Source organism: Nerophis ophidion, unplaced genomic scaffold (genome assembly GCF_033978795.1).
Source record: "Nerophis ophidion isolate RoL-2023_Sa unplaced genomic scaffold, RoL_Noph_v1.0 HiC_scaffold_40, whole genome shotgun sequence".
Taxonomy (NCBI): domain Eukaryota; kingdom Metazoa; phylum Chordata; class Actinopteri; order Syngnathiformes; family Syngnathidae; genus Nerophis; species Nerophis ophidion.
Window position 1 is genome coordinate 624691 of NW_026906962.1, and position 23881 is coordinate 648571.

At 41.1% G+C, this 23881-nt stretch overlaps 1 protein-coding gene and 1 long non-coding RNA gene across 2 annotated transcripts in view; one reads left to right on the top strand and one right to left on the bottom strand.

Moving 5' to 3' along the window:
- LOC133546740 (zinc finger protein 771-like) overlaps positions 1–23881 on the top strand; it is a 119255-nt gene that overhangs the window by 85066 nt on the left and 10308 nt on the right. The window lies entirely within an intron of this gene.
- LOC133546747 (uncharacterized) lies at positions 4966–9463 on the bottom strand. The gene is made up of 2 exons (XR_009805266.1): positions 6024–9463; positions 4966–5360 (listed from the first exon to the last, which is right to left on the bottom strand). It is a non-coding gene; the product is annotated as an uncharacterized LOC133546747 (long non-coding RNA).

Sequence of the window (23881 nt, forward strand, 5' to 3'; positions counted from 1 at the left end):
ACCGCTTCCTCTTTAAAATGGTGTGCCAGTGAAACAGGGCGTAGCTGCCGCTGATTGGACCGACACGCAAATACCACATTTTCAACACTCCCCGTTGTCGGTAAAAAACATAGCTATGGGCTGCACTTTGGACACGCCAGGAGTTAGCAGCTACACAACAGCTAAGCTAAAACAGCACTTTTAAGCATATCAAATAATTATAGTTGCTTAATACGTACACAGTAACAAACATGTCCGCATTAGCCAACATTCTGCGCCATGAGCTTGACTTCATGAATTATTGTGGCCACCAGGTGTTGTGAAAGATCAAATAAAACAATTGCAAAAGCATCCGTCATAAGATTAGTGTTTTTTTTTATATTTGTGTCAATATGAAGAAGCATCCTCAGCCTTCCCGGGAAGGTCCATTCAGAAGTACTGGAGGTGAAAATCCTCTTTTGTACCCTCAAAGTACGTGGACATGACCATCTTTGTCATTGCACACTTTTATTATTGAGCGGACTTGACATTAATGCTGCATAGTCGAACCTCGGATTCAGGAGGAACAGTGTGGTTTTCATCCTGGTCGTAGAACTGTGGACCAGGTCTATACTCTGGGCAGGGTTCTTGAGGGTGCATGGGAGTTTGCCCAACCAGTCTACATGTGTTTTGTGGACTTGGAGAAGGCATTCAACCGTGTCCCTCGGCAAGTCCTGTGGGGAGTGCTCAAAGAGTATGGGGTATCGGACTGTCTTATTGTGGCGGTCCGCTCCCACTACGATCAGTGTCAGAGCTTGGTCCGCATTGCCGGCAGTAAGTCGGACACTTTTCCAGTGAGGGTTGGACTCCACCAAAGCGCCGATTCTGTTCTAAACTTTTATGGACAGAATTTGTAGGCGCAGTCAAGGCGTTGAGGGGATCCGGTTTGGTGGCTGCAGGATTAAGTCTCTTCATCTGGCCAGGAACTTTAGCTCTAACTGGATCGGTTTGCAGCCGAGTGTGAAGCGACTGGGATGAGAATCAGCACCTCCAAGTCCGAGTTCAAGGTTCTCGTACAGAAAAGGGTGGGGTGCCATCTCCAGGTTGGGGAGGAGACCCTGCCCCAAGTGGAGGAGTTCAAGTACCTCGGAGTCTTGTTCACGAGTGAGGGAAGAGTGGATCGTGAGATCGACAGGCGGATCGGTGCGGCGTCTGAAGTAATGTGGACGCTGAATCGATCCGTTGTGGTGAAGAAGGAGCTGAGCCGGAAGGCAAAGCTCTCAGTTTACCGGTCGATCTACGTTCCCATCCTCACCTATGGTCATGAGATTTGGGTCATGACCGAAAGGATAAGATCACGGGTACAAGTGGCCGAAGCGGTCTGTTTATTTCAATTGTTAGTTTTCCCTTATTACCCCTTGTGTTATTTATTTGACCCCATATTTGCTCCCACTACCGCACCTTAAACTGGAGTCTTTAATATTGTTATATGCAAATATAATGACAATTAAGTCTATTGTATTCTATTCTAAATGAGTTTCCTCCGTTGGGTGGCGGGTCTCTCCCTTAGAGATAGGCTGAGAAGCTCTGTCATCCGGGGGGAGCTCAAGGTAAAGCCGCTGCTCCTCCACATGGAGAACAGCCGGATAAGGTGGTTCAGGCATCTGGTCAGGATGCCCCCCGAACGCCTCCCCAGGGAGGTGTTTAGGGCACGTCCAACCGGTAGTATGCCCCGGGGAAGACCCAGGACACGTTGGGAAGACTATGTCTCCCAGCTGGCCTGGAAATGCCTTGGGATCCCCCGGGAAGAGCTGGATGAAGCGAATGGGGAGAGGGAAGTCTGGGCTTCCCTGCTTAGGCTGCTGCCCCCGCGACCCGACCTCAGATAAGCAGAAGAGGGATGGAAGGCTGGATGTGTAACACAACTTGATGTTCCTTGAAAACAGCGTCCAGTAGTTGATGTTGTCGCTCCTTCTCCTCTTTTGTTCGACAAAGTTCCTCCTTGTACTCTGCTGTAGTTTTTTTTTTTTTTTCTAACATCACAAATATTTCTTCAACGGCAGCAGTTAGTCGCTGACTCACCAACACTCACATCATTTGTAATGTAGACATGTTCACACAATAAAAACACTTTACACTTACATTGGATCTCTGCTTTGATGTTTCGATCACTTCCGCCTCTCTTTGTTAGCAGCTAACAAGCTAAGCTAACCAGCAGGCTAGGCTAGCACGTCAAAGTGCACTCAGACTAATGTATCCGCATACAAACAATTAATAAGGACGTTTACTCTGTTAAACGACACAAATGTGCACATGTACGTTGTAATTAAGACCTAAAAACCATAATAACCAAACCAACGTATTCTCCGCCAGTCGCCATCTTGTTTTGTTCTTCCTACTGTGACGTCATTGAGGTGTTCTCAACCGCGGAACAAATGTTTGCCGAACACGTGTTTCACTGGGACAATAGTGAGTGGTGCACACTTCCTTCAAACACGTGTTTCACTGGGACAATAGTGAGTGGTGCACACTTCCTTCAAACACGTGTTTCACTGGGACAATAGTGAGTGGTGCACACTTCCTTCAAACACGTGTTTCACTGGGACAATAGTGTGTGTTGCACACTTCCTTCAAACACGTGTTTCACTGAGACAATAGTAGGTGGTGCACACTTCCTTCAAACACGTGTTTCACTGGGACAATAGTGAGTGGTGCACACTTCCTTCAAACACGTGTTTCACTGGGACAATAGTGAGTGGTGCACACCTCCTTCAAACACGTGTTTCACTGGGACAATAGTGAGTGGTGCACACTTCCTTCAAACACGTGTTTCACTGAGACAATAGTAGGTGGTGCACACTTCCTTCAAACACATGTTTCACTGGGACAATAGTGAGTGGTGCACACTTGCTTCAAACACGTGTTTCACTGGGACAATAGTGAGTGGTGCACACTTCCTTCAAACACGTGTTTCACTGGGACAATAGTGTGTGTTGCACACTTCCTTCAAACACGTGTTTCACTGGGACAATAGTGAGTGGTGCACACTTCCTTCAAACACGTGTTTCACTGGGACAATAGTGTGTGGTGCACACTTCCTTCAAACACGTGTTTCACTGAGACAATAGTAGGTGGTGCACACTTCCTTCAAACACGTGTTTCACTGGGACAATAGTGAGTGGTGCACACTTCCTTCAAACACGTGTTTCACTGAGACAATAGTGAGTGGTGCACACTTCCTTCAAACACGTGTTTCACTGGGACAATAGTGAGTGGTGCACACTTCCTTCAAACACGTGTTTCACTGGGACAATAGTGAGTGGTGCACACTTCCTTCGCCCGGCCACAGAAGACAAAAAAGAGTTGCTGGTGTAACAATAGGAAGAATATATTCCACTCCTCTCTTGTACACGCGGCTTATGAGGTAATATACATGATATATTTTCATATTATTTATCTTATTTACCTCATATGTTGTTCGAAGCTAACGTGCTAGCGTTAGCCCGCTAGCAGGCCTTTGTAGCAAATGCGAGCATTTTTTTGAGGAGTGTATTTTATATGTTCTCTATGAGAATTATATTGACTTATTTAATACTTTAACTGTTGTTTTTTTTGAGGAGTGTATTCTATATGTTCTCTATGAGAATTATATTGACTTATTTAATACTTTAACTGTTGTTTTTTTTTAGGAGTGTATTTTATATGTTCTCTATGAGAATTATATTGACTTATTTAATACTTTAACTGTTTCTGTTGTATATTACAGTCACGCTTAACATCATTAAATATTTGTTACTAGAAAGAAACGAACGTCTTGTAATTTAAGTCTGGAATAAGTCACATGGTATAATAATAATAATAATACATTTTATTTGGTATAGCACTTTTCAGTGTACTCAAAGATGCTTTACAGGATGAAAAAAAATATTATTGTTATTGTAATGACAGTGTAATATAATGTATTATTGCAGTGGTCTGCTTTATGTTGGTGTCAACTTTATTAGCAATAAATACAAATGATGTTTGCACGCACTTCTATTACCTTGATAACATCCATCCATCCATTGTTCTACCGCTTGTCCCTATTTGAGGTTGCGGGGGGGGGGGGTGGGGGTGTTGGAGCCTATCTCAGCTGCATTTGGTGGACATATCATGGAAATTAAATCGACTGATGTTTGTTATTATGAATACACTATTTGCACAATTGTAAGCGAGTAATGCTTATTCAGTCAGACTAAAATAAATATTTAATTAAATAAATGTTAAATATTAAAAATAGCTTTAATATACTGCACACAAAATGAATTTGCATCAATATTTTGTTTGTAGTCGAAACATGAGGTACCCAAATATTCAAAATATTTGTTTATATTTATACATTTATATATATATATATATATATATATATATATATATATATATATATATATATATATATATATATATATATATATATATATATGTATGTGTATATGTATATATTTATATATACATACTCACTGGCACTTGTTCCACGTGCTTCGCTGCACTTCTGTTTGTTTTCTGTTGGGTTAAAAATGTTGCTTTCGCAGAAGAAAGTTAAAGTAGCAATGATTGTCACACACACACTAGGTGTGGTGAAATGTGTCCTCTGCATTTGACCCATCCCCTTGATCACCCCCTGGGAGGTGAGGGGAGCAGTGGCCAGCAGCGGTGCCGCGCCCGGGAATCATTTATGGTGATTTAACCCCCAATTCCAACCCTTGATGCTGAGTGCCAAGCAGGGAGGTAATGGAGAACAAGGAGAGGATATTGTGCGTAAAAGTAAAGCCAACCGACCACAGCTCTGTAGACCTGGTCACCGTTGACGTGAGGTGGGACTATTTTGGAGGTGCACGTCAAGGTTGGCTGGTAGGTTGGTAGTGGGAGGAGCCAGTTGGCGTCACTTGATGCTGCAGCACAATGAAACTTTTATACGTGCAGACTGACTTCATGCAGTCATGATGGAACTACAATCCCAGCAGGAGGTTTTCTTTAAGTTGTTACTTTTTAATCAGTAATTAATGTAAATGCAGAAAACAGGATCAATAACACAATTCATAATAATCAATAACTGATGATTATTCCATGTGTAGAAGAACATCACCACAAAGTGGTGTCAGTCCACTTGGAAAATATTATATTTGATAGATTAAAAAATATTTGACACATCTGAGCTGAAGTTTGTTTGTGTTGTCTTGCGGACGTCCAACAGATGAACGCTCGTCAAGAAGAACGTCCCCTTCAGCAGCAGGAGGTTCCACAGCCCCCCCACATGAAAGAGGAAGAGGAGGAAGTGTGGATCAGTCAGGAGGGAGAGTGTCCTGTAGGGCAGGAGGAGGCTGATGTCAGCAAGTTTCCACTGACTGTTGTCTCTGTGAAGACTGAAGAGCATGAAGACAAACCACCTGAGTCCTCACAGCTTCATCACAGTCCAAGTAAGCACAACATCCACATATCATCTAATGCAATGTTTGTGACACATGTTCATCCGGGGGACACATTTATCACTAAAGATGGAGATATACTGTATTTTCCACACTATAAGGCGCACCGGATTATAAGGTGCACCTTCAATGATTGGCCTATTTTAAAACTTTGTTCATATATAAAGCACACCGCATTATAAGGTGCATAGAATAGATGGAACAGTAAAGTTAAAGTTAAAGTAGCAATGATTGTCACACACACTCTTGGTGTGGTGAAATTATTCTCTGCATTTGACTCATCACCCTTGATCACGCCCTGGGAAGTGAGGGGAGCAGTGGGCAGCAGTGGTGCCGCGCCCGGAAATAATTTTTGGTGATTTAACCCCCAATTCCAACCCTTGATGCTGAGTGCCAAGCAGGGAGGTAATGAGTCCCATTTTTATATTCTATAGTATGAGTCAGCCGGGGTTTGAACTCACAACCTATCAATCTCAGGGCGGACACTCTAACCACTAGGCCACTGAGTAGAAGCTGGGGTCACGTTATGCATCCTTTACATCAGGGGTGTCAAACGTACTTCTTCTTCTACGGGGGAAAATGAAGTTGGCAGCTGCTTACCGTAGTTGCGAGACCTCCATCTGTCAGGTTCAAACATTGATGACATCTATTAAACAGGACAAAAAGGCAAAGAATCAAACAGAGACAGAATTCAATTTATACTCGGATCCGAGGAGAGGCATGGCCATTGTACTGCCTGTACAAATCCTGCACCATGCTCTGCCCCAAGATCGTTCTCGTGGTTCTTTATTTGATTTTCACCCCCCTCCTTCCCACAGCTGCTTCCTCATGGAAGTGGGTCATGACCAGCATTGCCTTTGGTTCCCGAACAGATCAAAGAAAGTCCCATAAAATAGATCAAAGAGGGTTCGTAAAAATACTTAAAAGAGTTTCTCTGGAAGTTGGGCAGATTCTGCCATCTGTCCGCCTGGAAGTCCAGCATTCTTCTTGGAAAGCTCCAGCCTTTTTTCTTCTCGTCAGGAACACAATGTAATACAAGGTTTTATTTGATAATTTACACTGAATTCTTCTGACATTCCCCCCTGTTTATCAAATAAATTCCCCATAATCTTCGTATCCCCAATAACTTCTTCTTGCGATTTTCAGTTATTGTTTAACTTCCCTTGAAACAAGCTATGTTTACACTCAGGATTGAACATCAATTTTTCCCTCATAATTATCAATCAATCAATCAATGTTTACTTATATAGCCCTAAATCACTAGTGTCTCAAAGGGCTGCACAAACCACAACACCAACCACTACGACATCCTCGGTAGGCCCACATAAGGGCAAGGAAAACTCACACCCAGTGGGACATCGGTGACTATGATGACTATGAGAACCTTGGAGAGGAGGAAAGCAATGGATGTCGAGCGGGTCTAACATGATACTCTGAAAGTTCAATCCATAGTGGATCCAACACAGCAGCGAGAGTCCCGTCCACAGCGGAGCCAGCAGGAAACCATCCCAAGCGGAGGCGGATCAGCAGCGCAGAGATGTCCCAAGCCGATACACAGGCAAGCGGTCCATCCCGGGTCCCGACTCTGGACGAGTGGTCCATCCTGGGTCCCGACTCTGGACAGCCAGTACGTCATCCATGGCCATTGGACCAGACCCCCTCCACAAGGGAGAGTGGGACAGAGGAGAAAAAGAAAAGAAATGGCAGACCAACTGGTCTAAAAAGGGAGTCTATTTAAAGGCTAAAGTATACAAATGAGTTTTAAGGTGAGACTTAAATGCTTTTACTGAGGTGGCATCTCCAACTGTTACCGGGAGGGCATTCCAGAGTACTGGAGCCTGAATTGAAAATGCTCTATAGCCCGCAGACTTTTTTGAGGTTTTGGGAATCCGTGACTGACTGCTCGCCGACTGCTCTTGTTGCAAAAAAGCTAAGTATCGTTCTATCTGTGTGATTTTAACTGTTTTGCAGCTTTATTTACAACTTATCGAACATATTTAATAGTTCCATTTAACTTGCAAATCACCCGATCTCTGTCTCACCACTCCGCCCTCAGCTAGCTAGCTGCTAAGCTAACGAGGCTAGCGGAGAAAGGCAGCGCCGGTCTGAAGGAAGCTACTCCCCCGCCACCGTGACCACCACTTCCCGAAGACAGCTGGCACTCCACTCGGCGACGGAAAGTTTCTGTGAGTATGGCTTCCTGCGCTTCGTGCACTTTACTCATGGATAGGTTGGCTTTGCTAGAGAGCCGTGTCCGCCAGTTAGAGCAGTGTAATTTCGTAACTTTAGATGTTGCGGACACATCTGCTAGCGTTAGCTGTAGCGAGCTAACTAGCCCAGCTTGTAGCAGCCCTAATCGGCCTACAAGCTACGGTGTACCGGTTGAGACGCATAATAGATTTAGCCCTTTAGCTAGTCCTACACCCCAGTCTACCGGGCACCACACTTTAGTCATAGGGGACTCCATCACCCGAAACATAAAGCTTAGCAAACCAGCCACAATTAAGTGTATTCCCGGGGGCAGAGCACCTGACATTGAAGCTAATCTTAGGGAGCTAACTCGCAACAGGTCTAGTAAGCACGTACGGCAGGCTAACCGCACCACTAGTTATGCGAATATAGTAATACACGTTGGCTCCAATGACGTTAGGATGAGACAATCAGAGATTACAAAGAGAAACATAGCCAGGGCTTGTAATCTCGCCAGAAAGATGTCCAGGCATCGAGTAATTGTCTCTGGCCCCCTGCCTGGGAGAGGCAATGATGAGAGATATAGCAGATTAGTCTCTCTTAACAGGTGGCTGGATAGCTTCTGCAGACAACAGGGATTTACGTTTATTGATAATTGGCCCTCTTTCTGGGGCAAACCTGGCTTGCTGAGGAGAGACGGCCTTCACCCTAACCAGGAAGGCGCTATCCTCTTGTCTCGGAACATAGACTTCGCATTGAGCCACATTTGACTAACTGCACTAGAGCAAGCCCGGTCACAGGCAATTACAGAGCCTGCTAGCCTGGGTATGGAGTCAGTTAAGTTAGAACTAGCCAGCGCCAGGCTGGATGATCCCTGTACACATAGCAATTTTCGTAGAATAATACACAACTCACAAAATGTTTTTTCTACTGTGTCTATGACTACGTCAGAGTTAGACATGCGCTCTACTGAGGTGGCAAATTATGATGCGTTCAGTTTATCGCAGCGCCAAGTAGACAATCTGAAAATTCCCGTCATATCAATTCCTAGATATGGTCGTAATTATTTTAAGTACACTGCGCATAATAAACGTAACATTATTAATATTGCTACGACGGATAATTTCATCAACAACTCCTTAAAACAGCCCACTACCTATAATATGGGCTTTCTAAACATCAGATCTTTGTCTCCCAAAACGTTATTAGTCAATGAGGTCATTAGAGACAACAACCTTAACGTCATCGGTCTTAGCGAAACCTGGCTTAAACCAGACGAGTTTTTTGCGATAAATGAGGCATCCCCTCCTAACTATACGAATGCGCATATTGCCCGTCACCTCAAAAGGGGAGGGGGTGTCGCACTAATATACAACGAAAACTTTAACTTTAGTCCTAACTTAAATAATAAATATAAATCGTTTGAGGTGCTTTCTATGAAGTCTGCCACACCTCTGCCTCTGTGCCTGGCCGTTATCTACCGCCCCCCAGGGCCCTATTCGGACTTTATTAGTGAATTCTCAGAGTTTGTTGCTGATCTAGTGACGCACGCCGATAATATAATCATAATGGGGGACTTTAATATCCATATGAATACCCCATTGGACCCACCGTGCGTGGCGCTCCAGACTATAATTGATAGCTGTGGTCTTACACAAATAATAAATGAACCGACGCATCGCAGCGGCAATACGATAGACCTAGTGCTTGTCAGAGGTATCACCGTCTCCAAAGTTATGATACTCCCGTATACTAAAGTAATGTCCGATCATTACCTTATAAAATTCGAAGTTCAGACTCATGTTCGGCAAGCTAATAAGAATAATAACTGCTATAGCAGCCGCAACATTAATGCTGCCACAACGACGACTCTTGCGGACCTACTGCCCTCGGTAATGGCACCATTCCCAAAGTATGTGGGCTCTATTGATAACCTCACTAACAACTTTAACAACGCCCTGCGCGAAACCATTGATAGTATAGCACCGCTGAAGTTAAAAAAGGCTCCAAATAGGCGTACGCCATGGTTTACTGAAGAAACTAGAGCTCAGAAATTATTATGTAGAAAGCTGGAACGCAAATGGCGCACGACTAAACTTGAGGTGCACCATCAAGCATGGAGTGATAGTTTAATAACTTATAAACGCATGCTTACCTTAGCTAAAACTAATTATTACTCAAATCTCATCCGCATTAATAAAAACGATCCAAAATTTTTGTTTAGTACTGTAGCATCGCTAACCCAACAAGGGACTCCTTCCAGTAGCTCCACCCATTCGGCAGATGACTTTATGAAGTTCTTTAATAAGAAAATTGAACTTATTAGAAAGGAGATTAAAGACAATGCGTCCCAGCTACAACGGGGTTATAGTAACACAGATACGATTGTATATACGGCGGATACTGCAAATATCCAAAATAGTTTCTCTCGTTTTGATGAAATAACATTAGAAGGATTGTTACAACGTGTAAATGGAATAAAACAAACAACATGTTTACTTGACCCACTTCCTGGGAAACTTATCAAGGAGCTTTTTGTATTATTAGGTCCATCAGTGCTAAATATTATAAACTTATCACTTTCCTCGGGCACTGTTCCCGTTGCATTCAAAAAAGCGGTTATTCATCCTCTTCTTAAAAGACCTAACCTCGATCCTGACCTCATGGTAAACTACCGACCGGTGTCTCACCTTCCCTTTATTTCGAAAATCCTCGAAAAAATTGTTGCGGAGCAGCTAAATGAGCACTTAGCGTTTAACAATCTATGTGAAACCTTTCAATCCGGTTTCAGGGCAAATCACTCGACTGAGACAGCCCTCGCAAAATTGACTAATGATTTATTGCTAACGATGGACTCTGATGCGTCATCTATGTTGCTGCTCCTCGATCTTAGCGCTGCTTTCGATACCGTCGATCATAATATTTTATTAGAGCGTATCAAAATACGAATTGGTATGTCAGACTCAGCCCTGTCATGGTTTAACTCTTATCTTACTGATAGGATGCAGTGCGTCTCCTATAACAGTGTGACCTCGGACTATGTTAAGGTAACGTGTGGAGTTCCCCAGGGTTCGGTCCTTGGCCCTGTACTCTTCAGCATCTACATGCTGCCGCTAGGTGACGTCATACGCAAATACGGTATTAGCTTTCACTGTTATGCTGATGACACCCAACTCTACATGCCCCTAAAGCTGACCAACATGCCGGACTGTAGTCAGTTGGAAGCGTGTCTTAATGAAATTAAACAATGGATGTCCGCTAACTTTTTGCAACTTAATGCCAAAAAAACGGAAATGCTGATTATCGGTCCTGCTAGACACCGACCTCTATTTAATAATACAACTTTAACATTTGACAACCAAATAATAAAACAAGGTGACTCTGTAAAAAATCTGGGTATTATCTTCGACCCAACTCTCTCCTTTGAGTCACACATTAAAAGCGTTACTAAAACGGCCTTCTTTCATCTCCGTAATATCGCTAAAATTCGCTCCATTTTGTCCACTAAAGACGCCGAGATCATTATCCATGCGTTTGTTACGTCTCGTCTCGATTACTGTAACGTATTATTTTCGGGTCTCCCCATGTCTAGCATTAAAAGATTACAGTTGGTACAAAATGCGGCTGCTAGACTTTTGACAAGAACAAGAAAGTTTGATCATATTACGCCTGTACTGGCTCACCTGCACTGGCTTCCTGTGCACTTAAGATGTGACTTTAAGGTTTTATTACTTACGTATAAAATACTACACGGTCTAGCTCCAGCCTATCTTGCCGATTGTATTGTACCGTATGTCCCGGCAAGAAATCTGCGTTCAAAAGACTCCGGCTTATTATTGATTCCTAGAGCTCAAAAAAAGTCTGCGGGCTACAGAGCGTTTTCCGTTCGGGCTCCAGTACTCTGGAATGCCCTCCCGGTAACAGTTCGAGATGCTACCTCAGTAGAAGCATTTAAGTCTCATCTTAAAACTCATTTGTATACTCTAGCCTTTAAATAGACCTCCTTTTTAGACCAGTTGATCTGCCGCTTCTTTTCTTTCTCCTATGTCCCCCCCTCCCTTGTGGAGGGGGTCCGGTCCGATGACCATGGATGAAGTACTGACTGTCCAGAGTCGAGACCCAGGATGGACCGCTCGTCGGGACCCAGGATGGACCGCTCGCCTGTATCGGTTGGGGACATCTCTACGCTGCTGATCCGCTTCAGATGGTTTCCTGTGGACGGGACTCTCGCTGCTGTCTTGGAGCCACTATGGATTGAACTTTCACAGTATCATGTTGGACCCGCTCGACATCCATTGCTTTCGGTCCCCTAGAGGGGGGGGGTTGCCCACATCTGAGGTCCTCTCCAAGGTTTCTCATAGTCAGCATTGTCGCTGGCGTCCCACTGAATGTGAATTCTCCCTGCCCACTGGGTGTGAGTTTTCCTTGCCCTTTTGTGGGTTCTTCCGAGGATGTTGTAGTCGTAATGATTTGTGCAGTCCTTTGAGACATTTGTGATTTGGGGCTATATAAATAAACATTGATTGATTGATTGATAATAAGCCGGAATCCTTTGAACGCAGATTTCTTGCCGGGACATATGGTACAATACAATCGGCAAGATAGGATGGAGCTAGACCGTGTAGTATTTTATACATAAGTAGTAAAACCTTAGAGTCACATCTTAAGTGCACAGGAAGCCAGTACAGGTGAGCCAGTATAGGTATATATGTATGTATATATGTATATAAAGGTATATACAGTATAGTCGTAATATAATCAAACGTTCTTGTTCTTGTCAAAAGTGTAACAGCCACATTTTGTACCAACTGTAATCTTTTAATGCTAGACATGGGGAGACCCGAAAATTATACGTTACAGTAATCGAGGCGAGACGTAACAAACGCATGGATAATGATCTCAGCGTCTTTAGTGGACAGAATGGAGCGAATTTTACCGATATTACGGGGATGAAAGAAGGCCGTTTTAGTAACGCTTTTAATGTGTGCCTCAAAGGAGAGAGTTGGGTCAAAGATAATACCCAGATTCTTTACCGAGTCGCCTTGTTTAATTGTTTGGTTGTCAAATGTTAGAGTTGTATTATTAAATAAAGGTCAGTGTCTAGCAGGACCGATAATCAGCATTTCCGTTTTTTTGGCGTTAAGTTGCAAAAAGTTAGCGGACATCCATTGTTTAATTTCATTAAGACACGCCTCCAGCTGACTACAATCCAGCGTGTTGGTCAGATTTAGGGGCACCTAAATCAGAACAGTGAAAGCTAACACCGTATTTGCGTATGATGTCACCTAGCGGCAGCATGTAGATGCTGAAGAGTGCAGGGCCAAGGACCGAACCCTGGGGAACTCCACACGTTACCTTAACGTAGTCCGAGGTCACATTGTTATGGGAGACGCACTGCATCCTATCAGTAAGATAAGAGTTAAACCAAGACAGGGCTAAATCTGACATACCAATTCGTGTTTTGATACGTTCTGATAAAATATTATGATCGACGGTATCGAAAGCAGCGCTAAGATCGAGGAGCAGCAACATAGATGACGCATCAGAATCCATCGTTAGCAATAGATCATTAGTCATTTTTACGAGGGCTGTCTCAGTCGAGTGATTTGCCCTGAAACCGGATTGAAAATTTCACACAGGTTTTTAGACGCTAAGTTTTCATTTAGCTGCTCTGCAACAATTTTTTCGAGGATTTTTTAAATAAAGGGAAGGTGAGACACCAGTCAGTCGTTTACCGGGAGGTCAGGTTCGTGGTTAGGTCTTTTAAGGAGGAGATGAATAACCGCTTTTTTGAATGCTAGGGGAACAGTGCCCGAGGAAAGTGATAAGTTTATAATATTTAGCACTGATGGACCTAATAATACAAAGAGCTCCTTGATAAGTTTCCCAGGAAGTGAGTCAAGTAAACATCCATCCATCCATCCATCCATCCATCTTCTTCCGCTTATCCGAGGTCGGGTCGCGGGGGCAACAACCTAAGCAGGGAAACCCAGACTTCCCTTTCCCCAGCAACTTCGTCTAGCTCTTCCCAGGGGATCCCGAGGCGTTCCCAGGCCAGCCGGGAGACATAGTCTTCCCAACGTGTCCTGGGTCTTCCCCGTGGCCTCCTACCGGTCGGACGTGCCCTAAACACCTACCTAGGGAGGCGTTCGGGTGGCATCCTGACCAGATGCCCGAACCACCTCATCTGGCTCCTCTCCATGTGGAGGAGCAGCGGCTTTACTTTGAGTTCCTCCCGGATGGCAGAGCTTCTCACCCTATCTCTAAGGGAGAGCCCCGCTCGGCATCCGCGTTTCCGATCACACCGCTGGCGTCTGCTCCGTAGACGGCCTCCGCTGCTACTATACTCCCCTGCTTCACAGGCCGCTGGATGTAGCCGCCGAAGTATTCCCATGCTAGCTAGCAGGTTTAGCAAGCACGCGTCTATCAGTCCAAAATGGCCCGATCTATACACATCCAGAAGTGTCTGGCGGTCGTAAGTGATCACGGAGTGACCACGATGTGAGCCAGCCATGAAGTTTGCAGAATTGTCCGGTATTTTTTTATTTATTATGACATTTCTGGAAATAAATCAGGAACACCATCCAGGTAGGTATTCTCGTCGTCAGATTCATCTTCTCTGTCGTCCGCCAGAAAGTGCGTCTGAACAGCTTTATTGTCTGCTGGGCTAATCACTGTGGTAATCAAGACGGTTAAGCAGAGAACACAAGACAGGAAATATAACAACATCCACACAACGTCAGTCTTGTTGAACACGGCCATAGATACTAAATATCAAAGACTTGTATTTGCCAAACACGTCCAACCACCCCTCCCACATAGATGTATCTATGCCAGAGTACTTTTTAATCTTACCGTTAAGGGTGTGCAGGCCTTCCAGTGCTTTGGTCAGGCTACTTTCTGCATCAGTGTAGTTTGGTATGAACGTGCAACACTGTTCACCAAATATTGTGCACACGCCCCCTTTTTCCACTAACAACATGTCTAGCGTTATACGGTTTTGAAAAGCCATAAGGAAGGTGGCGACGAGTTGATCAGCGACGGCTTCAAGTCGGCTTGTGTAATTTTCTAATCCCTCTACGTTCTAGTGGACGTAGTTTATTCCATCAACATTCTTGTTAATCGTACACCACCAGTAGACGGAGGATTCAAATCCACCTACAACTTAATTTACCAATTTATAGTCGTCAGATACACTTCTTTGGACACCCATTGGATCGATCAAGTTAGATCTAAAACACTTTGCCAGTTTACATCATGTCTAGTTATTTTCCAATGTCCAGGTATCAAAACTATTCAGGCGTGTTAACAATCCTTGTACAAATATTCATACATTTACTATGTGTAAGCAGTTATCTTATGATAAGTTTCCTAACTGTTGTACATGTCAATGCAGGTATAATTAGCTTTTTTTTATTTTATTTTATTATTTTACATATTTATCAAATATTAGTTTCTGTTTTGTCTGTTTAGCTACAGGTACATTTTGTTTTGCTCATTACTTCAATCAAACCTTTTTGACTCATCTTGAGCAATTGTCTGGGCTTTTACATACAACACAATCAATTTGTGTAGCTTTTCCTACTTGCTCTGCCATAAGGAACAAATTAATTGCCAAAACAGGAACCAATTATTATCAAACTTTGACACAACTGTGACAGTGTAATTTGTAGTGTGCTAGTTAACATGTCCCTTTAATAAGACAAATACAATCCCAAATACTTTTTTTCCATTATATGACCTTTTTACAATGTGCTAAGTGTAGTCAGCTTGGTCTTTCCACTATCTTTACTGCTGTCTTAGTTGTTTACAACCTCTCTCCCCCCTTGGAGAATGCCAATGTTTCCTTTTCATTGATTTTTCAACATTTTGGTAGCTGACAAGGTCTTCCAAATATTATTTCAAAGGGTCTTAGTCCTGTTGTACTTGTAAGGTTCATATACTGTACATTTTTACTAACTCTTGCATAATGCTTTTGCTACTGTTAGCACATCTGCTTTTCCTTTAGGAAATATTTCTGCCCACTTTGAAAATGCATCTACTATGACCAGACAATAATGTTTTCCTTCACTCTCATTTAGTTCAATAAAATCCATGCATAGATGTTGTATACATTTTTTTTATTTTTTGTATGAATTAAACTATAGGAAGTATGGTACTTCTAGTCATGTCCCTCCTGTTGAGCCATAAGTTCACCTATGGCTCACAACTGCTACCCACTTCTACTGATTGTTTGGTACGATTAGTGTATTGTCTGGACATACATAGATGTATTCTTTGTACAACGTGACTCTGTTTTTTTTATTCATTTATCTTTTTCTTTTGGAGTACTTTGTTGTTGCATATATTTTAGTATATCATTATTCATGTCACTAATTTGTCATTGTAAATGTGTATTTCTTTTTCCTGTTCCTTGTTTTGCTGCTGTCAGCAAACACACCTCCCAGTGACACTGCGTCTGCTCCTTTGGTGTGTGCTGCACATTTGCATATTGCTATTTTAGCTGGTAGCTGTACTGCTTTTACTCATTTTTTTCCAATAATTCTCCATGTTTTACAGGTTTTCCTGTTGACGTTGCTATATTCTTCCAGTGTTACGCAAATGTGTGCACTGTTGAAAATGTGTATTGGCTATCTGTGTATATTGTGACCTTTAGATCTTTCATTACTTTACATGCTTCTATTAGTGTTACTAATTCTGCATCTTGCATTGAGTAATTTGATGGTCATTTGATAGCTTTCACAATGTTCGTTGCTGTAACAACCATACATCCTATTATATTTTTATTTCACAGAATGCTGCTTCAGCTTCTGAATTCCACTGTACAGATTTTTTTTTACATTTTTTTACATTAATTTATTTAATGGAGCTACTATTTCAGCATAATTTGGTATCTAATTAGTTGATCCTAAAAATTACTTCATTTGCTTCTTTGTTTGATGTTTTTCTACTTTCCACAATAGTGCGTCCATCTTTGTTTAGACAATGTCCAACATACTTTACTTCTGTTTTGCATAATTGGACTTTTATTTTCCTTACTTTGTATCCTTCACTATGTAGATGATTTAATAACGCCAATGTTATTTTTCTCCTAATTCAAATTTTATACATATTACTTCATGTAATTTTTTTAAGTAACATTTTAAACTCACTTAACCGTCTATATGCCACTTAATCTATACTTTTGCCCTCAGAATCTACATTCTTCCCATTGTTTATATTTCTTATTTCTTATTCTTATTTGCAATTATTATTCAACAATATTCTAAGCAAATAGTTGTCTATTGCTAACTGATAGTTGTTTTGATTGTCATGTCTCCTTGTTTATTGTATTTTATGTTCATTTTTCATCTTAACTCAACACCTAGATGTATGGTTTACTGCAAATGTCTAAAACATAATTTAACCTAAGAATGTTATACTACACTTCAAAGTTAAATCTACTTTAAACTTACATGTGTTACATTCTTTTTCACACCTCCCCAGTGCACCACGCACGCACACACACACACACGCACACACACACACACACACACACACACATACACACACACACACACACACACACAAAGTTGTGTTTGAGTGTGTGCTTGCACTCCTAAGGGCAAGGGTCAGCACCACTTGAAAAGTGTTTCTCTTTTTTGTTCTTCTTTCCTCAGCGAATAAACGCATATCCCACTTTATCATGCTATACATATGAACACTTATTATAGTTATTAATCTAGGTTTGTATTTGTTCCATTATTTTAAAAATATACATATATATATTTGCATATATAACAGCGCTATTTCTATACACAAACATACATGTATCTCTTCAGTCTACAATTTATTCATATCTTATTTCAATACCCCCACATTATCTCTGTCGTACGCATTAGTTTATTCCATTTTGAATTAATTCTTATGATTTCTTCTCATTTCTTCATCTATTTTTAGTTTTATCTCACTCTAGCACTATGAGATTTGCTCCTATTTTAATTTTATTTTAAACTATTTTTATTTTTATTTGAACCTCGGGGTTTTTACACTATTTGTACCTAGAAAGATACACACTTAAACACAAACTAACAAACAAACAAACAAGTTTGCAGCGATCTTCCATGGCATACGCTGACAACATGACTAATTGGTGTCATCTTTTAACAGTCATGCTGAGTTACTTTGTTAATTTTTATATATTTTTCTTAATTTTTTCTCAGGACAGTTTCTTGCAAAATGTCCTTCTCTGCACAAACGCCAACACGCAGTAGGGGTGTAACTGCTGTTGTTGTTGCTGTCTTTTATTTTCTTTTTTACTACTTTTTCCGCATGGAGTGCATGGTTTATATATTCTTTGTTGAGACGCACTTTCAGTGCCGTCTCACCCGGGCCGGGAGCAGGAAAACAATTCGAGGAGGCAGGAGTTGAGTCAAGTAGAAGTATTTTATTGAACGCAGTCTGCAGAGAGCGGAGATCGTATAGTACACTTCAACAGTAGTACCAGGAAAACCCAAAGCGATCTGTCTGAGAGTTTGGTTTCCTGTTATGTTGGTTGTTGCTCAAGCATCTGTTTCCTGTATGTGCAGTGTTTGCTTGGTTTCCTGTTATGTTCGTTATTGTTCAAACATCTGTTTCCTGTAGGTGCAGTGTTTGGCACACTGAGCCAAATTGAGGTCAGGACGTTTCCTGTATATTTGGTACACTCTGAACTCTCAGACATGAGGCTTTGTACACTCATTATCTTCTAATGTGCCTTTTTTAACCATCTTATATCTACTTTTTCCTCTGTCTCTCTCTTCTGCCTGTTGAAGTGTCCTATCTCACCTTTCTGCAATATAACACCTTCTCACCCCCCTTACTGTCTCTCTCTCTCTCTCCCTTCTCTCTGGCCCTTTCATCTTTTTAAGATTGCCTTTTGTTTTTGCTTTTATGGCGCCTCTTAAGTTCTACTAATTTGGTTGTTTTTTATTGTCACCTCAAATTTTTAATAATTTATCCATTTATTTAAACATTTGATTCCATCAGGATCCTGTTTTTCGATTACCTTCCAATCTTTACATTTTAGTTCATCTTTTGGACTATCCTTTGGTTTACTTGTCTCTTTTCCCATTTTGTAAATTTGGAGTAATCCGTCGTCCCCTTGAGAGCCGAACTTATAAGGACTACTTTTGTCTTTGTTGTAAGATAATGATTTAATTTATATAATCGTGGAGGTGTCTTGAATATTAAATCATCACAACTTTAATATGGAGTGATAGCCTAATGGCAATTACTTCCACTCACTCTCACATTCACACGTTTCAGTATATTGATCGGCGGAAATTTAAATTTTTCATTGTGGACTCCGACACTCTCCAGATTATTGTTTTTCACGGAATAAATGTCAGTTTTCTGAAAAGAGCATTTCAGGTCTGGGTTTTGGACTCCGTCGCCCCTCAGGATATGGCTTACAGATTTTTCAATTCATTGTGGGCTCTGCCGCCCTTCAGTATGTTTGTTTATGGCTAAGGACGTTTCAGTTTTCGCGGTCCCGTTTACCTTCAGTATATTGGCCTCTTCAGTTTTTAGATTTTGAATTTTTAGCTTATTTCCAATGTTGAATTCCCGGAATTTTTATTATTATTATATATATGTTTTTATTATATATATATATATATATATATATATATATATATATATATATATATATATATATATATATATATATATGTATATATATATATATATGTATATATATATATATATATATATATATATATATATATACATATATATATACATATATATATATATATATATATATATATATATATATATATATATATATATATATATATATATATATATATATATATACATATATATATATATATATGTATATGTATATGTATATGTATATATATATATATATATATATGTATATATATATGTATATATATATATATATATATATGTGTATATATATATATGTGTATATATGTATATATATATATATATGTATATATATGTATATATATGTATATATATATATATATATGTATATATATGTATGTATATATATATATGTATATATATATATATATATGTATATATATGTATGTATATATATATATGTATATATATATATATATATATATATATTCATTTTGGCTGGAATTGGACGACTGACGGAATACCGAGGACAAAAGGAAGGAACGCAGAGTTCAGTGAGTATGTTTTAAATTACAAAGAAAGAGCGGGTAACTAAGGGTTACGACGTATGGAAAGACCGTGGAACTAAGGGTTTCGACGCATGTACAAACCCTGTAAATCCTAGGCTCTAACAGGTAAAAAGGCTAATGCTATGGGTGACGGAGCTTGCAATGGGAAATATATATATATATATATATATATATATATATATATATATATATATGTCTTGATTGGATTATCCAGAGAATAGTGCTCGATACCGTGGTAGAGCGCAATATGTAGGTGTGGGCAAAAATCACAAGACTACTTCATCTCTACAGAACTGTTTCATGAGGGGTTCCCTCAATCATCAGGAGATTTTAATGGAAGCATTCACATACAATGGTTTATATAGGGCACAGAGTGGGTGGGTACAGGCAGGCGTAGGGTGTGGTGATTGGCTCATGTGTTACCTAGGAGGTGTTTCCGTCTGTGGCGGCATGTTGAAATGATTTCACTGCGCTTGTTGAGGGATGATAGATCTGGATGATATATAATAAACAGTTTCTCTTTTAAGCATAGGTTGCATCTTTTATTACCACTGTTGTAAGGTGTGCTGAATGCAAGAATTTGCCATGTTATTGAATATTCAACATTATTGTCTTTGAGGTTCCAAATGTGTTTGCTGAGTTCTGTAGAATTCCGCAAAGTCTGGTTTCTAAACGAGGCGTTGTGATTATTCCATCTTGTTTTGAACGCTCCTTCGGTTAATCCTACGTACGTGTCGGATGTGTTAATGTCCTTGCGTATTACCTTTGCTTGGTAAACGACTGATGTCTGTAAGCGCCCTCCGTTGAGAGGGCAATCAGGTTTCTTGCGTCAGTTACATTCCTTATTGGTTTCAGAGTCGTTTAGTCTGGGGGTAGGCAGTCCTTTTGCAATTGCTTTGTTGTGGTTTGAAATGATTTGTTGTATGTTATTCATACAGCTGTAGCTCAATTTAATGTTGTTCTTGTTGAATATTTTTCTTAGGGTGTTGCCTTTGGGGAAGTGTTTGTCGATCAGAGTGAGGAACTTGCGGCCGATGTTGGTTGAGACGTTTTTACTGAATGGCGGATTGTACCAGATGATGTTGTTTTGTTTTCTGCTCTTTTTTGGTTGGTTTCCTGGAGTGGGTTCATAGGTGAGGGTGAAGTTGTATCCGCTTTCATCAAGTGCTTTCTGGTACGGGGGGGTTGCTTGGTCGAATTCAGCTTTGCTAGATGACAGCATCGATAGCCTTTTATTAATTCCGGTAGGTATTCTTTTGGTGGTGGTGGGTGGGTGGTTGCTGTCATGGTGCACGTATTGGAGTGTTGTGTTGGGTTTCGTGAATGGTTGGTAGCTGTTATTTCTCAGGTTGAAAGTGACGTCGAGGAAGTTGACGGTTTGCTTGTTGGCTTCAATCGTGATCCGTAGGCCGTTCTCTTTGAAGATTTGGCATATGCGCTTCTTGGTGTTCTCGCTGCTCCTTGGCGGGGCGCGGCACACTGCCAGTCCATCATCACGGTAAATACCAAGGTTCAGGTTGAGGCTAGCAAGCTGGGAGAGGAGGAAACTCCCAACGAGTTTGCACGTTTCTGCTCCGTCAAAACTCCCCATAGTAACGTCAAATGTTGAATTGTTCTTTTTTTGCCATGGTGTACTGTTGTGGATGAGTATGGAGTTCTTTGCGTGGATGATGATGTTTCTTTCGTTGCCTGTGATTGAGTCGTAGTCCGAGGCGAAGTTTAGTGCTTGGGTCAGTAGGTCTTGCGTGATGGAAGGGTAAAATTCTTCGATGTCGAAGGAGATAAAGTTGTGTTGTTGTTTGTCTTGGATGTTGTTAAACCATTTGATTACTGCTGCTGTATTTCTCCATTGGTTGAGTGGTGTTTTGTCCTTGATTTTTGTGTTGATTATGTCCAGGATTATTTTGCTGATTTTTCCTATTTCGGATTTAGTTGGGTTTATTAGTCGGCATGTTGGGTTATTTGCGAAGTTGGGTTTGTGGTCCTTCAATGTGATGAAGGCTTCTTTGTTGGCTGTGGCGTCCACCCTGTCCTCAATGTCCAGTTCGGTTGCGATCCGCTTGTTTTCCAGGTGGATGTTCTGTAAAGTGTTGGGTTGCGCTTTTTTGTATGATTTGGTGATGTTTTTGTCCAGTAAAGAGTTATGTTCTGGTGTGTCCATTCTGTAGAAGTTTGTGGTTTTATCGGCGGCTATGATGAGGTTGCTTACTTTCTTGATGTGCTCCGTGTCGTTTTTCAGCTTAGTGAGGAATGGGTTGCGGGCTGGCTTAAACTGATTGTATCATTTTGAGCATGTCGTTCTCAAAGTCCTTTAATTCCTTGACTGTGGGTGGGTTCTTGGTAGATTTGAATCCGTAAGTTTCCTTTTGCGTTCCTTTTGTTTCAGGGTGGAGGAAAAAGTGTGCTTTCCACCGCATCCTTCTTAGGAAGTGTTCCTTCTTTTCTATGAGTCTTTGCTTGTAGTCCTTCTGCGCGGGTATGGGAATGTTCTTCGTGGAGTAGTCGATGCTGAACTTTTCCATTTCGGATCGTCGTACAGTGCTCAACAAATGTCAATTTGGAGCGGAATATGTCTTGATTGGATTATCCAGAGAATAGTGCTCGATACCGTGGTAGAGCGCAATATGTAGGTGTGGGAAAAATCACAAGACTACTTCATCTCTACACCCTCACCTATGAACCCACTCCAGGAAACCAACCAAAAAAGAGCAGAAAACGAAACAACATCATCTGGTACAATCCGCCATTCAGTAAAAACGTCTCAACCAACATCGGCCGCAAGTTCCTCACTCTGATCGACAAACACTTCCCCAAAGGCAACACCCTTAGAAAAATATTCAACAAGAACAACATTAAATTGAGCTACAGCTGTATGAATAGCATGCAACAAATCATTTCAAACCACAACAAAGCAATTGCAAAAGGACTGCCTACCCCCAGACTAAACGACTCTGAAACCAATAATGAATGTAACTGTCGCAAGAAACCTGATTGCCCTCTCAACGGAAGGTGCTTACAGACATCAGTCGTTTACCAAGCAAAGGTAACACGCAAGGACATTAACACATCCGACACGTACGTAGGATTAACCGAAGGAGCGTTCAAAACAAGATGGAATAATCACAACGCCTCGTTTAGAAACCAGACTTTGCGGAATTCTACAGAACTCAGCAAACACATTTGGAACCTCAAAGACAATAATGTTGAATATTCAATAACATGGCAAATTCTTGCATCCAGCACACCTTACAACAGTGGTAATAAAAGATGCAACCTATGCTTAAAAGAGAAACTGTTTATTATATATCATCCAGATCTATCATCCCTCAACAAGCGCAGTGAAATCATTTCAACATGCCGCCACAGACGGAAACACCTCCTAGGTAACACATGAGCCAATCACCACACCCTACGCCTGCCTGTACCCACCCACTCTGTGCCCTATATAAACCATTGTATGTGAATGCTTCCATTAAAATCTCCTGATGATTGAGGGAACCCCTCATGAAACAGTTCTGTAGAGATGAAGTAGTCTTGTGATTTTTGCCCACACCTACATATTGCGCTCTACCACGGTATCGAGCACTATTCTCTGGATAATCCAATCAAGACATATATATATATATATATATATATATATATATATATATATATATATATATATATATATATATATATATATATATATATTTCCCATTGCAAGCTCCGTCACCCATAGCATTAGCCTTTTTACCTGTTAGAGCCTAGGATTTACAGGGTTTGTATATGCGTCGAAACCCTTAGTTACACGGTCTTTCCATACGTCGTAACCCTTAGTTACCCGCTCTTTCTTTGTAATTTAAAACATACTCACTGAACTCTGCGTTCCTTCCTTTTGTCCTCGGTATTCCGTCAGTCGTCCAATTCCAGCCAAAATGAAGAAACGCAGTTCCTCAATCAGGATTTGGATGCCATGGTCTCTGGTTTCACTCACTCTTGCTGGAATCGTCAGACGTGTTGGAATCCGCCTCGAAGGACCAAGAAGATGTCCGGTTCAAACACTGTTGACATCTATTAAATGAGACA